The sequence below is a fragment of the Pinus tabuliformis genome, chromosome J (assembly GCF_031772625.1).
Source record: "Pinus tabuliformis cultivar Carrire ecotype Pingquan chromosome J, CPIR1, whole genome shotgun sequence".
Taxonomy (NCBI): Eukaryota; Viridiplantae; Streptophyta; class Pinopsida; order Pinales; family Pinaceae; genus Pinus; species Pinus tabuliformis.
In genome coordinates, this window is record NC_142295.1 from 641308436 (window position 1) to 641326777 (window position 18342).

General features: G+C 37.9%; 1 pseudogene; it reads left to right on the forward strand.

The window, feature by feature from the left end:
- LOC149228559 (uncharacterized) overlaps positions 1–13583 on the forward strand; it is a 169056-nt pseudogene extending 155473 nt beyond the window's left edge.
- The last annotated feature ends 4759 nt before the right edge of the window (positions 13584–18342 follow it).

Below are 18342 nucleotides of genomic sequence, written 5' to 3' on the forward strand. Positions count from 1 at the left end.
ACATTCTAGGTGGGTTTCCAACATGGTTCTAGTCAGAAAGAAAAATAGAGACATTCAAATTCATATTGACTTTCAAAATCTTAACAAAGCTTGCCAAAAGGATAATTTTCCCTTACCTCCTATGGAACAAATATTGCAAGCAGTTGCGGGATCAGAATTTATGTCCTTTTTAGATGGTTTCTCCGGCAACAACCAAGTTTTGGTTCATCCAGATGATTAGCTAAAAACCACATTCAGAACCAAATGGGGTACTTGTGAATATCAGAAGATTCCTTTTGGGCTTATTAACACTGGCACCACATTTCAAAGGGCCATGGATATTGCATTCAAGGGATTAGTAAACAAATCAGTGGTGATTTATTTGGATGACATAACAGTATATTCTAAGAAACGTGGTAATCACCTTAGAGACTTAAAACAGATCTTCCAACATTGTCAAAGGTATGGGATTTCACTTAATCCAAAAAAGTCCTTTTTTGCATTAAGTGAAGGAAAACTTCTTGGATTTATAGTGTCTAAATCTGGAATCCATATTGATCCAGATAGGATTAAGGAAATTTCTGAAATATCCTTACCACATAATAAGAAAGCAATGCAATCCTTCCTTGGCCAAATTAATTTTGTTAAAATATTTGTCCCAGACTTCTCAAGAATTGTGTCACCATTACAAGCAATGATCAAGAAAAACTCACTTTTCAAATGGGGTCAGGCAGAATATGAAGCGTTCAATTTGATTAAGCAAGCGATTATTAATGCCCCATCCCTAGCAACTCCAAATTTTTCTGATCCTTTCATTTTGTATACATTTGCCTCTGAGAAGTCATATGCTGCAATACTCACGCAAGCTAATCAAGACAAAGCGAAAGCCCCAATTTCCTTCTTTAGTTCAAAGAAGAAAGGGGTTGAATATTTAGATGTTAAGAAAAAAACTTATTCTATTTTCAAAGCGACCAAATACTTTAGACCCTTTCTTCTTAAGACCCATACAAAGATAATAGTACGTTTCCAGTGGTAAGAAATCTCTTGGTGTAGAAATATGTGGGTGAAAAGAAAGAAAATTGGGTTACTGCACTACAAGAATACGACGCTGAGATCAAGCCAGCAAATATTGTAAAAGGTCAAGGCTTTTGCAAGATGTTGGCTGGAGCATCGCTTATTTCTGAAATACCATCTCCTAATCAAGAGGTACAAATGTATGAGGTAAGCCTAAATGATATTGAATCGAGATATGCTGATATCATGTTTTATCTAAAAAATGGATATGCTCCTTCAAATATGAATTATACAAAGAAAAGAGCCTTAAGATTGAAAGCCAAGCAGTATCAACTCGTAAATGATGTGCTTTTTAGGATGAATTATGATTCTATTCTTCTTCGATGTCTTGAGAAATCTGAAGCTGAAAAAGTGTTGCAGGAACTCCATGATGGACCAGCAAGTGGACATTATGTAGGAGATGCAACAACTCACAAAAATTTGCATGCAGGATACTACTGGCCTACACTATTTAAAGATGCACATAGCTATGTAAGGAAATGTCAAGTTTGTTAAACCATTCCTGGAAGATAGAAGAAACCATCATTGCCATTGCAACTAGTCAATATCGATCAACCATTTGATCAATGGGGATTGGATATAATAGGTGAGATCATTCCTCACTCTTCTAAACAGAATAGGTACATCCTTACAGCTACAGATTATTTTACTAAATGGGTAGAAGCAGTTCCTCTCAAGACAGATAATGCTGAACATATCATCGATTTCATAAATCAGTTCATAATTACTAGGTTTGGCTTACCTTCTGCTTTAATGTTTGATAATGCATCATATTTTTATGGCAATTCTATGGCTGAATTTACACTTAAAAGTGGTTTTAAGCTTAAATATTCTGGCAATAATTACTCACAAGGGAATGGGTTGGCTGAATCAACAAATAAAAACCTAATCAGAATCATTAAGCGAACTATTGATCAGAATCATAAAAATTGGCACAAATCTTTGATGTATGCTCTTTTGGCAGGCCGAATAACTCAAAAGGCTTCCATTGGCACCTCTCCCTTAATTTGGTTTATGGGAAAGAAGTAGTTCTCCCAACTCATCTAGCAATTTCTTCTTTGGCCTTAGTTCAATTTATTGAGGAAACACCATCTTCATCTTTACAACTAAGACAACTACAGATCCTTAAGCTATAAGAGCAACTAGAACAGGCTAAAATTACACATGTTCATCACCAAGCATTAGTAAAGGCTTCCTTAGATTCAAACATGGTATCTAGAAAGGATTTTCAAATTGGAGATTTAGTATTGAAATGAGATAAGGCTCACGAAGAAAAAGGAAAACATTCTAAATTCCAACGAATGTGGCTTGGACCATTCCAGATTGTTGAAATTATAGGTCCATCAACTTTCATGTTGCAAGATTTAGCAGGGAAAAGAGCTCGTCTTTACTTGTTAATGGGCAGATCTTTAAAAAATACTTTCCATAGAAGATGACCTCTTCTATTTTTGTAAATTATTGTTTATAGCTTTATTTTGATAATAAAACAGATTGTAAATGGTTACCTTTGGATTTCTTGAAAAAGATTAGTGTTTCTTTTAAATTTTGTTTTTAGCTTGTATAAATAGATCTGATTTTGAAAATTAATCATTATTATGGAAACATATAGTCAAATGCTACAAGCCTAAAAATTTTACTAGTTTCAGCCTTATGAATTTTGATAAAAACAACCTTTAGTGGGAATTTGTTTTATATTAGTCACAAAAAGCATCAATAATGAAACAAAAGTTCTCTGTAGAAAACCTGTCTTCAAAAACTTTATAATTGTCGTCCAGAGCTATTCTTAAGGAACCAATGACTTCCTCCCCACCTAGGCAATTACAAGTTTCAAAGAATAATCCAATGATGCACTATAGACTTAAAGAATAAGAGGTCTCATCATGAGTCGACTTATCATGATCATAGAGATTATAACTAGCTGACATTGCCAAAACTGCATACCAAAACATGGCAATGACTCAATATTGTTGCAATCAAAAGATAAGGGGTCTCATCATGAGCCAACTTGTTCAGCAAAGTTATAAATCAAGTGAATGGCACTGTCAAAATTTGGCCACCCAACCAAGACATTTTTCTTTAAGAATTAAAAGAAAATGAAAGAATAAGTGTGAATATGGATTTATCTTTGAAAATTGTATACTTCTCGAAGTAGGATACAAGATCATTGCTGGGTAACTGGTAACCCTGTCAAGGCTATGAATGCCTGCTGGCAACAGAGGCTCTACCTACGACAAATGAGCATACTTAAAACTGATCTACAGAGAATTCTTTTGTTTTTATCTTTATAAAGCCAAGTAGCGACGGATGTTTATGCAATGAGTAGCTTTGGGAAGAAAATAATCAGAATTTGCAATGAAGAAACAAACTATTGTTAATGGCTACGAGCATGATGCACTTTATATTTCTATAATAAAGTTTGATTTTCTAGAAAACGTTTCTGTTTTGGAAGTTTTAGAAAATTCAAAAGATAATCAAAGATAACTAGTTCTTCCTAATGAATCGCCAATTGTTGTGGCCAGCAACAACCCCCCTTTTTATTTAGTATTAGTAATAACGCTAAATAAATGGGGACCCTTCTAAAAACAAAAAAAGCCTAGCACCTATGTTTCCCTTGGAATAAAACACACTATCATAAGCTTAGGAAAACATCCACAAACCTAAAATCTTAAGTATTATGATAAGTTTCAAATAAAATTGTTCTCTTAACAATAAAAATTGCATCGCAAAAGGGTAAAGGAGGATATCATATAAACAAACTTTCAGAATTGTGAAAATGCGATGATGCGAGATTGCCCACCTTACAAATGTATCGCATATCACATATTTCATATGTCACAACCACCACTTAAGATAAAATATCCTGACCTTGCGATATGCGATAAAGCAGCTCGCAAATCGCATCTCGCAGTCGCATAATGAAACGAATGATTGTTAATGAAAAGGGTTAGTGATATTGAAATATGCGATATTGCGAAGCAAATCACAAAATCACTCTATTGCAGATCAACAAGGCTCATTGTTCAATAAAATATTTCTCGTAATCTGATACCGAGTTATGGGAATTAATGTCAACCTAGTGGTTTATTGATGGTCATTTATGAGAAAAGATTTAGATCTGATTGAAAGGTTGTTTCATGTAGGGTGATATATGTGATATGATTTCAAAATTAAAGAGCTTTCCCATCACCTTATCACTTACCATTATCGTTCCTTACTTGTGAATTTCTAGGAGTGGCAAGTGGAATAATATACAGACCAGTGTGCAGAACGTAATGGGAAAGAAGGGAAAAGCACCAGTTACTGAGAAAACGGAGATGATGCCCTTATTCACAGACACTGCATATACCAGTGAATCTGGCATATCCACTTGGGAAGGCATGTACATCCTACTAAAATAAGAAAACCCTAGAGTTATGGAAGTTATAGTTATAGCCGATGCACGCGGGTCATCCGAAGCATCACTTACTGAACTTGCATGCTCATTCCTGCACCTCATAGCAGCAAGGCCTAAGATACTTCCCTATACAGACACGGTCAGACGACGCTGATATAATAGACAAGCAATTCAAGTCTCAAGACCAGGACCTTATTTGGTCACTTACCGCACATGATTTAAGACTTATGTATCATTTACTAGAGCCACAGGCTAGCTACAACAAGCAATTCGTGGAGAAATTCACCAAAGAAAATGAAGATTTGGCAGAATTTACCAAAAGATGGTTAGTAAAGGAAGAACCATTAAAAAGGGACAAATATGGTATGTACAATACTGGTTCCCTCTCCTCTCCATATTGTTTTGCTACTGCAATGCTATGTAGGCTATTTCGAAGGCCTAATATCAACAAGTTTTCATCCGAGTGGCTACCCCTATTAGATGCGACCACTAACACGCCCAGATATTGTCTGATAACTTAGCCTCTTCCATTTGGAATTACTAGTCTAAAAGAACTCCCTCTCAGAGGATTTATCCTCCTTTCCTTTTAGTTGCTTATGTTATGGATGCAATCTGTTCTATTTCTAGATTTCCTCTAATGGGTTGGAAGTGGACTATACAGAATCTCTTGCCTATTCACGCCTATCATAAGGAATTGTGGGATTCCAAGTTTATCCCATATTTTTATAGAATTTGTCATGGAGTTATGTTACCTCTTCACAGAATGTTGTACAATAAAGACGCCCCAAGATTTTCCCCCGAAGCTGAAGTTGATATTCTCCCTGTCAGAAGATGGTTTGGAGAAGCGTTTTTCACTTACATTAGAGTATTTGGAAGCATTGCTTCCCCTCATGTGCTACCCTTGTACGTTCCTGATAAGTTATTGGCCCATGAAATTTCCTACTAGACCTGCGGGGTCGGAGGAATGAGAAAAGAATTGAAAGACAAGAAAAAGGCCATCTGGCTGCAATTCCCTGTGGCTTATGGGGCCTTTTCACTATTTGATTTAGGTCATGCCTTCAGAGAAGTAGACAACATGCTGAGTCTACGACTATTTAAATTTCCAGGGAGACAATTCGATCCCTTTGATGTAATTAAGAATTTTACTACGGCTGTCAAGATAAAGGTATTCACTAAAGAAGATGATCTCTTTGATGACATCTTCCAGCAGAAGAGCACACTAAAAGACATTTTGCATATGGCTCAAATTCAATTTGGCCCAGCGGAATTCCAGGAATTCAAACTATACAGAGAGTGGAGATTAGCAAACATCCCCTTGGATAAGTTGCGCTTAGAACCAATAAGGGAGCCAACTCCCAGCATCAGTTTAAGTGGAAGCTCGGGTACAGACAAGTCTAGGTCTAAGTCTAGGAAAGAATCACCAGAACACTCTAAACGGTCCAAGAGTGACCATAATTAAAGAGCGCCCAGAGCAACAAGTGTTTTCAATACCACAGGTGAAGGTTCCCTCTTCCCTTATCCAGCCACCAAAGCCAGTGAGAAATGAGCTACAGAAATGGTCATTGAAACAGTTGGCAATGCTCCAGAAAAGGAGCATATTCCCATAGCCCCATCGTCCGAAATCATGCTGAAGATAGAAGAGATCCCTCCTCTAGATGTATTTTATAGTCCACAACACAAAGCAGTGGTAAGAAGACAAAGAAAGAAACAAAAATTAGACAGTGTACTCTCGCCTGAGGCATAGCAGCTAGATGTCCTTTGGCGAGACCCTACCACTGATCCTACAGAAAAATTGACTAAGTTATCCCAAATCGCAGGAGCTTATGCTTTTGCTACTATCGATAAAGCGTTCAAGGTAAAGCTATTGCTTAAGGATAGAGAGGAAAAAATCCTAGTTTTGCAACAACAGTTACTTCAAGCTAGCACTAACCAGGAAGCAGAAGAGAAATTAGAAAAACTACAATAGGACTTTCAACAGATGCAGCTGGGGTATCAAAGCAATTTGGTCGAAAAGGAACATCAATTACAGGCCGTGATAAAAATGCATCAAGATGACCCCAAACTCATAGAATTTGTCTCAAAAACCCTTGCCTTGAATGACCAACTCTTGCAACAACAAGAGGCACTCTGCCAAAGAATATCGCAATGGAGTTCCCATTGTGAGATGAGCAAAAAAATTACCAGTCAAGTCGTGGATTTATGACTCGACTATGATTTGATTGATAAGAAAATTTTTGATTATTTGAAATGGCAAGAATCAGAGGAAGGCAAGAAAGCAAGCTTGCTCAAAATCAATGAATCCCATAAAGAGATGCTATTCAACAAGTGGGATGCACGGATTAAAAAGGCAGAACAGGCAGCAGAAGAAGCAACGACGACAGCGAGCAATGTAATTGACTGTGTCAATGAAAATCTTCATAGAGGAAACCTGATATCAGAAACAGCTCCAGGATTTCTCCCAAAAGCACAGCAACTGCAGAGAAGCTAGAGACAGAGAGCTAAAGAAAGGGTAGAGTCAATTAAGAAGTTAACTAAGTTGAATTGCGACTCTTACTGGAAATACTTGGCTAAACCGCACAGCCAATGCATGACTCTGAAATGCCTTACAAATTCCACCAAAAAAATAGTGCCAGCACTTGTTGGTTCAGTTTTCACAGGACAACTAAAATCGAAGGTTGGCCAACCAACGCTCCTGAAGCCGATGTTGAATTCTTGCGATCAAAGAGAACAGATGCATAGTTAATTTTTCAGATATAGTTTTAGTTTCATTTTTTATTTATTTTTGCCTTGGATGAGGATGATCATTTAAACCTCCTCCTATATTTTTGTAATAAACTATTTTTATTCTTTAGTCAATAGTATTTTAACCCCTCTCATGCATTTAGAGAGAGGTCCAGAAATTTGTCAAAAAAATTTCTTCAGAACATGCACTTCTGCACCCTTTGAGGAGGTTTTGATGAATAAATGGAACGAGATTTATTGATATCTATGTTTAATGTCTGCTACTGGAATGCACTTTTGTACTCTTAGGAGATGTTGAATTCTGAGAAGATAAATCTATATTGCTGAAGGTCATGGGTAGGACTTGTTATTAATGGTACTTTTATCTCTTAATGATTTCTACTTATGTGTCAAGTAATATGTTATGTTCAGTTGTTTATATATGAAAGATTGAGTGTTTAAGTTATCATTTGGCACTTTTGTACAGTGGTGACTATGTTGTTTACGCTTAATGTATGAATAACTTATTATGCGATATGTTTCTCACAATTGTTTCGGCTAATTTCTTATACGAGACAATTCACTTTTAATGAATTCTTTTCTTGTAGCAATTGAATGATCTTTATTACCAATTGTTGTTAGAAACTATTTTAGATCGCATAAGTGAAGAGTTAGTCCCGGAATAGTTTAGAATTAGATGTTTCTGTTCATTAGAATAAAATTGCATGTTTTAGATTAGAATTAGATTAAAAGCATTTTATTTAGAAACTGTTAGGCCCCTATACTACTAGTGTAACCCCTTATTGTTATTAGTACAACCCACTTATTATATTAATGTACCCATGTAGTGCCCATATTGTTACTAATGTGCCCCATAGAAGCCCACTATTGTTATTATTGTGCCCTTACATTATTATTGTTATGTCGGCTCTGATTATGTAATGACCCCTTAGACTCCTATATATAGAAAGGAGGTCTTTTCATTTGTATCATCCAAGAATTGTTCATTTATGTAATGTAAAGGAGGTTTCCCCTCGAAGAGGCTGAATTCTAAGGCGTTGATCTATCTTTTCTATCTTTTCTTGAGCTGGTTTCATAACATTTGGTATCAGAGCTTTGGATTCTAGGGTTTCGCTGCTCCAAACAGGTCATCATGGAAGTTTCGCTATAACTTGTTTTCTGTGACGTTTCAGAAGTCGCAAAAAAGAACCCATTTGAGAATAAATCGCGCTGAACCTTGGGTCTGAATTTTAGAGCTTTTCGCACGATATTTGCGGAGATATGATCTGAGGAAGTTGGTCTTTTGCAGACTCTTGAATTACATTCAAAACAGGTGACCTAGGGAAAATCGTCATAACTTTCTCTCTGGGGATCGGATTGAAATTTTGTAAGAAGGTACAGAAAGAGGACAGACTGTAGTTTTTTGTATATCATTTTCAGATCCAAAGTTCAAAACTGTGACACGTGGCACTTCATACAAATTCACTCTTCTAGAAAGGTCTATAATCAGGTCATCTTGGGAGATTGTGCATAACTCTTTCTTAGAGAATCCAATTTGGATCAGACTGGTGGCATTGGAAAGAGGACACAGAGGGCTACTATAGGTTGCAATTTCAGAACTTAAAGATCTGAAAGTACAGAGTTATAGTTGTTTCAAGGTCGAGCTCCTAAAATAAAGAAAAAGCAAGATGAGGAAGTTTGATGGCAAGGATCCGGTAAATTGGATACTTCAGATGGAGCAATATTTTGATCTACATGGTGTACAACTGTTACAAAAGGTATGTGTTGCATCTTCATATTTAGAACCAGATCAATTTTTATGGCACGAAGGGCTTTGTTCTCGTAAACAACTTGTTACGTGGTCAATTTTCATGGAGGAAATGATAGCACATTATGAGGATACAAAGAGAAACACCTTCTTTAGAGCAACACCACAACAATTGGACAGAGTAAAAGGGCTTTGTGACATAGTGGAAAGAAAAATTATGGAAACCAGGAAGCGTACCCCTCACAACTATAAAGATGGAAGTGTTGTTTCTCCTAGCCTTTCGCAAACTACAAGGGTTACACCACAACAATTGGAAGAAAAAAGAGAAAAAGGGCTTTCTTACAATTGTGATATCAAATGCACTAAAGGTCATAAGTGTGATGAGAAGAAATTATTTTACATAGAATATGAAGAGGAGGAAGAAAAGGATCAAGAAACATCAAAAGAAGAAGATATACGCCAGGACCCCACCGCAGCGAAAGAAGAAATGAATCAGACCATATCTTGTAAAGCATTGGCAAGAATTACCACTCCTCAAACTCTCAAGATAGAAGGACATATCAAGAAGAAAAATGTGCAAGAAGTGAAAGATCACATCGAGAAAGAAGAAATGAATCCAACCATATCTTGTAATTCATTGTTCGAAATTACCACTCCTCAAACTATCAAGATAGAAAGACATATCAAGAAGAAAAATGTTCAAGAAGTGAAAGATCACATCGAGCATCAAGAAATGAATCCGACCATATCTTGTAAAGGATTGGAAAAAATTACCACTCCTCAAACTCTAGAGATAGAAGGAAATATCAAGAAGAAAAAGGTTCAAGCAGTGAAAGATCACATCGAGCATCAACAACAAGTTCTCCAAATTTTAAAGGATAACGCCACTTCATTGCAAAATCAAACGAAACAACAAGTAGATAAACATTGTAGTGGAAAATGTTTTGATGTAGGTGATTGGGTATTTTTACTGCTACATCTCAAGCAAGCTATTGAGAAGGAAATGTTGGCAATACTACATGCACTTAAAAAATGGCGACCTTATCGAATGGGAAGACTCTTCAAGGATGAGGATGTGGAAGCATTGTTTTGTGCTATTTATATTATCCAACCAGATTGGATAAACGAAGCAAGGGATGAATGGAAGAAGGACGAAGAAGTATGGCCACTTATTCAAAAGTTGCAAAAGATCCCAATTCAAACAATATTGCCAGAAATTGAAGAGGAAGGAAAAATCATATTGGAACCTGGAGCAATCACAGAAACAAGATCCCGACAGCTACGAAATCGATCAATTTCAGAGTATCTCATCAAGTGGAAGAACTTACCCGCTGAAGATTCCACATGGGAGGACAAGAATTTTATACAGAAGCATCAAGAACTACTCAAGCATTGAGGACAATGCTTTTTGAAGGAGAGGGGCATGTTAGGCCCCTATACTACTAGTGTAACCCCTTATTGTTATTAGTACAACCCACTTATTATATTAATGTACCCATGTAGTGCCCATATTGTTACTAATGTGCCCCATAGAAGCCCACTATTGTTATTATTGTGCCCTTACATTATTATTGTTATGTCGGCTCTGATTATGTAATGACCCCTTAGACTCCTATATATAGAAAGGAGGTCTTTTCATTTGTATCATCCAAGAATTGTTCATTTATGTAATGTAAAGGAGGTTGCCCCCTCGAAGAGGCTAAATACTAAGGCGTTGATCTATCTTTTCTATCTTTTCTTGAGCTGGTTTCATAACAGAAACTTTTGGAAAAAGAAACATCAACCCTTAGCCTCATCACAAACAAATTGAGAAACTAGTCACATTATCCCCAATCAAACACACCATCCCAAACGGAAAAGGAGCTGCTTTCAAGGTCTGGACCGAGTGGGTATCCCCCTTATTGTAGACCCGATTTTCGGGGTTTCAACACAACCTAATGGTGAAACCATTAGCTTATGTAGCATTAGTATATAACACAGTGTGTTTTTGTGATTTAACATTTTCATGTTACTAAAGTATTCAGGCTCACAGCTTAGTTATACTAGTGTGTTCAACTTGTGGTTTAAGTGTTTAATATTACATTTCAAATTGATTTTCTTTATTCATAGTTAATTGTCTTTCTTTGTCTACAGATCTAGAATTAGATTAAATGCTTAGAATAAACAATACATGCATATTCTCATAACTAATAGAAATAATATCTGTTAAAGAGATGTTTTTATTACAAAATACCATTACTTTAAAACTTTTTCTCTTAACTCGTTCAATTACTTACATTCATACATGAAAACTCAACAATTATGTTGTTGGGTTAGAATCTCAAAGGACAAAGAACTTGGAATTTTAGGGTCGACTTGTTTATTCTTTCTTACAATAGTGTTGTGATTATTTCTTACATTTCAATTATGTGGTTCAGTGGCATTTTTATTGTTGTGGAACTCTGATTTTTTCAGGTGTGTGTTTCAGGTCTTGAAATTATTGTAAAGTTCCACAACTTTATTGTTGCCGAAAAATGGAGGAGGCCTTGTAGCCCCTTCCTTGCAGATTTATTATGATTTCACAAGGAAGGTTTTGAGTCCTTTCATCCTCATAACTTTCCAATTAGAGATTCTTTCATTTCTACAAGATTCTATGAACTAGCACAATTAAAATAGTCTCATTTTTTATATATGTTATCCCTCTCTTATTTCAAGTTGATGAGTATCTTTATCTCATTTTTTTGACGAATGTATAATATCCAATAGAGGAGAGATTTTAGGCCTTTCTATCTCATAGCTTTCTTGTGATCTTACATTGTGGGTTTCAAGTCCTTTTCCAACTTTTTTAGCTCACAGATTCTTTCACTTTTGCAAGTCTCTTAACTCCTTGCACAGTCAAATTTTCTCATTATGACTTATAAGGCCTCTCACATTTCAAGACATGGAGCATTTTGTTGATCTTCTTGATGAATGTAGAAAGCAATTCAACAACATGATAGCTCTCCCTTTATCTATATATACAATTTTGTATTTTTACAATTAAACCGTTTAGACATGGCCTGGCCCAAAAGTTGAAATTTGGAAATTTCATTAGACATGGTCTAGCCTAGAAGTTGAAACCGACTCTTAAATAGGATGAAATGGGGGTATACAAAAATTTGTTGCAAGAGATAGCTCAAAGAGCAGGAACAACACTTCCTGTGTATACTACTATGTGGTCTGGTCTAGGCCATCTGCCCGATTTTACTTGAAATGTTGAGTTAGTTGGGTTAAGTTATACCAATGAACAAGCCAAGAACAAAAATAGGCCGAGAAGAGTATCACCATGACTACCTAGTCAAGTTTAAAGCAATGTAAGTTCTTCTTGAAAATTTACTATTTTATATATAGTTTAAGGTGTATGTTTCTTATAATAGGTATTATAGTTTCGGTCTTGTCTTTCTATGTGAAGTTTGAGAAACGTTTTTCTTCCTTGCTACTAAATAGTTTAGTATCTATGATTTATATATGCTAATTTTATTGGATTTTATGGGATGGTAGTGGCACACCAACTTAATTTTTTTTCACCGACACTAGCAGAGGGAAAATGTAATGATGAGTAGGGGAAAATCACTATTTCTAGAGAATTTTCAAAACATAGGTCTAAGGAGATAGCATTGGCCCAACAGTTGAAACAACAACACTCAAAATCCAGGACAAAGATGCTCACCCAAAGAGAGAGAGTAGAAACCATTCTATTGAACACCAACAATATGAACCCTAGGCTAGAGGAGCATCACAATGGGTTTCTTTTGATTTTCCCACAGAAGGTTGTTCTAGCTTCAGTTCTAGTCACAATTATTGTTATCAACAACAGTTGCATCGTCCTGCTCTGTCATCATTTGGGTCCAGTATTTTGCCTCTAATTAGGTCTCTTTTTCCACAAAGGAATAAATCAGGTTGTCTTCACGATTCACCTTCATCCTCCTCTCTCTCAAGGGAAGCTATTGCAGCTAATAAATCTACTGTTGGTGACTGTGTTGGGAGCTCCCCGCATGAGCCATTATCATTAGCACTATCTAGGGAAGCAATTGTAGAAAATAGAGATGGTGCAAATACTAGAATTGTACATAAAATAGCATCTCAGCAAGTGCCTACCCCATTTGAAGAACATGAGAGAGATGAAGAGGAATGGCTTAAAGTCGATCTCCCAAGGCATAACAACATTACTACATTGGGTATTTCCAATGTATCATAGAGGGTTGCACATTTGCTTCTACCAATTTTTCACCCTGGTCTAATTCAATGTAGTCATGAGGTTTGCATAGGCAACAACAACATGAGAGGCAACAACAATGGATGCCACAAAATATTCCTCAACCTGGGTCATCCTTTTTAGCACTTGGATATTGTGGGTCTCCTTCATTAGTGGTTGGACCTATGATAATAAGGACATCATTACCAGTTTGCTTAGCCCCTCCCCATAGAAGGCATCATTCAGATTTCTTAAGAAATTACACCAATTTGGTGCCTTATCCACTCCAAACTACACTGACAGTTCAAATTCGATATGTTATCCCAGTTTTCTCTAGTCCACTTGTGCGAAGGAATTTACCACAAAACTCAGACCCAAGTTCCTTAGATAATGAAGACTCCACACTTCAATTGCTCAATCAACTTAGGCTTTGAAATTCATCTAAAAAACGAGATCTATTGATGCTATTCACATTTCATTATAAAATTTTCCTCTCTTCTAGGATGTTATTGATATGAGATGGCAGCATCTGTTACAGATTCTAACTACGATTTTCCCTGCAGTGTTTTATGAGGTTACAGAGCTGAATGTTTATGCATTTTCGAGGCAGTGTATATCACAGACTAGAGTTGGAGGGCTATTCCAATGAGATGATATTTTGTATATGCATCCACTAGATTTGTTTGTCTTCATCATCTAGTTCTGTCCACCTAAATTTTTCACTGTAAATTCAAGTTTTGAATGTGAAGATGTCCATTTGTTTATTGCATTGGATTTCTAAAGGTTTAAGTGGAAACACAAATTTATTTGGTGATTATTATGAAGAAATCCAAAAGAATTGAATATATGAATACTTCCAATAGAGAGGGAGAATAAAACCCCAAGAAACCCAAAAGATCAAACTAGGAAAGTGTCTAGAGGGCACCAAGGAGGAAGCCCTAGGCCAACAATGTCATTAACCCTAATCTCTCTTATCATCCAATGCTGAAAAAAGTATGTGATGATATTTCTAATGTCCACCTGCCTAATAAATCTGGTAGATCTTCTCATAATGATTCTTGTGACCAAAATCATTTAGAAGGTAAAAATAATAGGTAGTGAACCTAGAATTAACAATGTGGAAAGATCCATCTCTTAGAGCCTATGGTCAAAGGTGAAGTATCTCATGAAGGAGTAGGGAAATACATCTATTGCCTTGTATTGTAAACAAATCTTTGAGCCATAAGAAATTTGATATCAATGTTCAAGTATTGGAGCAAAGAGGAAGATCTAGCATGCCATCTATTTATGATACTTTGGCTAGCAAGTTGTATAGAGAATTGGATAGCCATAAGGATATCTGTTTTGGCTTGAGTGGGAGTCTTCCATGCAACAAATCCTATGCAACATGGTCATAACATGGAAAATCATGGAAATGCAGAGGGGCCAAAAGTGTGAGATAGTTTTCCTTGCATGAATATACTTTGAGAGCATAGTAATGAGTACTCTCTCAAGTAGTTCCATCATGTTTCACTTAGGCATAGGTTCCAAGATTCACAATTGTAAAAGAGAGAAGGTGTCACTAAGGTATGGAAGAGGAAGATCTAAGCCCAAATATCTTGGAAGTCGATCTGGAAACATTTTTTCTATAGTGTTTATGATCCTTCATATCCTCTACTCCACCTTGATTTTGTTGTTGGGATTACACTGAAGGATGGGCTAGAGGATACTACTCCAGTGTAAGTGTAGGATGTCACCATTTCTACCTCCTATTCTTTATAGGTGAGAGTAGTATTAGATGCCTCCTTCTCAGACATGTTGAAAGCCATAATATTTGATTTTGCAAGGTTGACCTGAAGGCCATAACTATCACAAAATGAGCTCAAGATGTCTAGATTATTTTGGATTCTTGTGATTATGTTGGATAAAAATAAAATTTCATCCACACGACGAAATTCCTATGGAAATCTTGTCGAGAATGCCACCACTTGTATCACTTGGAAATGAGATCTTCTAGCTCGTCAATATAAAGTTGAAAGAGTATGGGTGACAATGGACATCTTTGCTTTGACTTGTATGGTGTTGTGTATTCCATTTGTTTTTGCCATCTTAGTATGTACCTTGCCAATAATCATCTTATAGAGAGTCATAGATATGAAATCCTAAGTCTAATGGAAGTACATATTTTCAAGATTCAAGTTTTCATGAAAAATTATGAACTTCAATTTTTTGTAGTTATCCTTTTCCTAATTCAAATGTTGGAGCCATTTGTGAAATCAATGACTGCTAGACTGATAAGATGAATCAGGAATATTTTTCGCATTGGAGAGATATTAATTCGAGACATTAATAAGTATGCATTCTTTGGACTAGCAATATCTTCTAGTAAGATGCAATATTGATCCAGGTGGATGTTGGTGGCCACCCACCTATCCCATTTGGACCCCCACAGCTGTCTCTTTCAGTTTTTCAGTTTCCTTAATTATAACACAGTTTACTATTTTTAGCAGTTTTTCGGGTCCTAAACTTCCGGAGCCGTTTTGAGGCCCTAAACGACACTTTTTGGGAAATCCACCGCCAGCGATTTTTCTGATAAAAAATTGTCTTTTCTGTCATAGTCCTCAGAGAGATCTTTCCAATGGGTTATCATGCGCGTCAAACGGAGATAATACGACCAATTCGCGACCCCGGGAAGTTGGCTGTCCAACTCACCCCAAAACGGGGCCCACAATTCGGTGTTTCATCTTCTAGGGTTAGGTTTTGGAATGTGAAGGGTTTTCCATTGTTTCTCAATAATAAATAGGCCTTCGAGCCTCATTGTAAACACAGTTCGAAACAGTTCAGAGGCATGTAGCCGACACATCTCTTCTCAGAGATAAGCTACCATCGCCCTAGCTGGGTTATTTCTATTTGTAAGCATATTTCAGTATTCTCCATTAATGAAATGAAGTATTATTTCCGCTGCATCTCTGTTTTTATGGTTATCGCATCTCTGTATTTATGGTTATCTCTGTAATCTATTGCGTTCCTGCTTAAATCCGGATCAGTGGTATCAGAGCGGTCTGCTTTTTCTCTGTTTTTCTTTGCATGTCCCCAACGAGGTCGGGATATAAGGAGTTAGGGCTTGAATTGGTCGAACTTTTGCAAGACCAGCCTCGCAAATCTCGACGATCTCCCATGGCGGATGAGAAGAAAGACGAGGGGGCAGGAGATCCTATCAGAATCTTGCTCGAAGAAGCCCTCGAACGGCAAAGGAACGCGATGATGGATAGCTTTGTGCAGATCCTTCAACGGCTACCCAGAGGCGACGCATCGGCTTCCAACAGCTACTCTGGAAATGCCACACCGTTTAAGGTACAAGTTAATTTTGAAATCCCCATAATCGAGGGTCAAATAGACGCAGATGCCATAGATAAATGGTTAAATCTGTTAGATGGGTATTTTTCTGTTCATGAATTTTCAAGTCAGGAAAAGATTGTTTTTGCTCTTCTCAAAGCAGCCCCCCACGTCAAGGACTGGTGGGAAACATACTGCGAGCAAAAGGATGAAAGTATAGGCTCGCTGTTTTCAGCCGCACCCACTTGGAATGACTTCCGGGATGCCATCAAGGAGTAGTACTACCCTGTCGAAAGCTATGAGGACAAATACATCAAATGGACCACACTGCGGCAGGGACGAGACCAAGATGTGCCAGAGTTCACAAACATTTTCCATACCCTTCGCACACAGTTGGGTATCAAAGATTCTGAGCTGCATCTGGTACTCAAATACCGCGACTGCCTACATAGATACATCCAGGAAGAGATGGAGTTCTTGAACATCTCCTCACTCGGCACAGCATACCGATACACTGTTAAAATCGAACAAAAGTTCAAACAGAAGAAGCGAGATTTTGGATCTGCAAATCCAAAGCCCAAAGGACAAAGCCAAGGCGGGGTGACCCAAGACAACTCGTCAAAGCCACAAGAAAAGAACACCACCACGAAGCCGAGGAAGGACACAGGAAAGTGGTGTGAGTTCCACAAGAGTCCCACTCATAACACAAGTGAGTGTCGGACCAAGCAGTCGCTAGTGGCCGAGTTGAAGGCTTCCGAATCAGATGCATGTTCTGACTCTGAGTCAGAACCCGACAAGGGGAATGACAAAGGGAAGCAGATCATTGATGCGGATCCCAGCACCACTGTTGCTACTGCCAAGATCCAGAAAAATGAGCCCGAAGATCCAGAGGAGGGGGAACGTCTTTTCCACTCACAGATGTGGGTGAAGGGTTCGCCGCTGCAATTCATTGTCGACAGTGGCAGCCAAAAGAACCTCATTTCAGCAGAGGTCATGAAGCGGTTGGGCCTATCAACTACACCACACCCACAGCCGTACAATATCGGTTGGCTTCACGAAGGACGAGATCTCAAAGTTCGCCAGCAGTGCCGCCTTCCCTACAGCATCAAGCCCTTCACAGACGAGGTATTGTGTGATGTTACACCTCTGGATGTTTGCGATGTACTATTAGGCCAGCCATACTTGTGGAGGCGACATGCTGTGTATGAGTCAAGGCCTCGCGCTGTCATTATTTCTTTGGATAATTCATTATACAGGATACCGGAGGTAGCCCCACCTACCGCCACCTGTTTGATCACTGCCAAGAAAGGAAGCAAGCTCATCTCCCAGACTAGGAAATTCATTTTCTGTCTAGTCTGCTCCCAAAGTAAGGGGAATATCATTGCCACATCCATGACCCCCGCAAAGGGTTCCTCCACACAGCAACAGCAACAAAGGGATACGGTCATGGCAGAACACATGAACAACTTCTCCTCACCCACATGGGTACCACACAAGTTTGAGGTGGGCAACAAAGTTTAGTTACATCTGCAGAAAGAATTCCTTACCAGGACCCATCAGAAACTCAGACCACTCCGACATGGTTCTTACACCAGTAACAAGGCTACGGGCAACAATGCTTTGAAGCACATCATTCCTCCATTCCTTCACTTGCACCAAGTGTTCAATGTGGATCGTCACCGGCCATGCTCTCCACCATTTCTAGACACCTCAGAGATTGCAGAACAGCTCACCAGAGACCCGGCTCAGCAGAAGCTTCCTCATCTCAGGGAGGAACTCAACGCAATGGGGACCATTGCTTCCTAAGGGGGGAGGAATGATCCAGGTGGATGTTGGTGGCCACCCACCTATCCCATTTGGACCCCCACAGCTATCTCT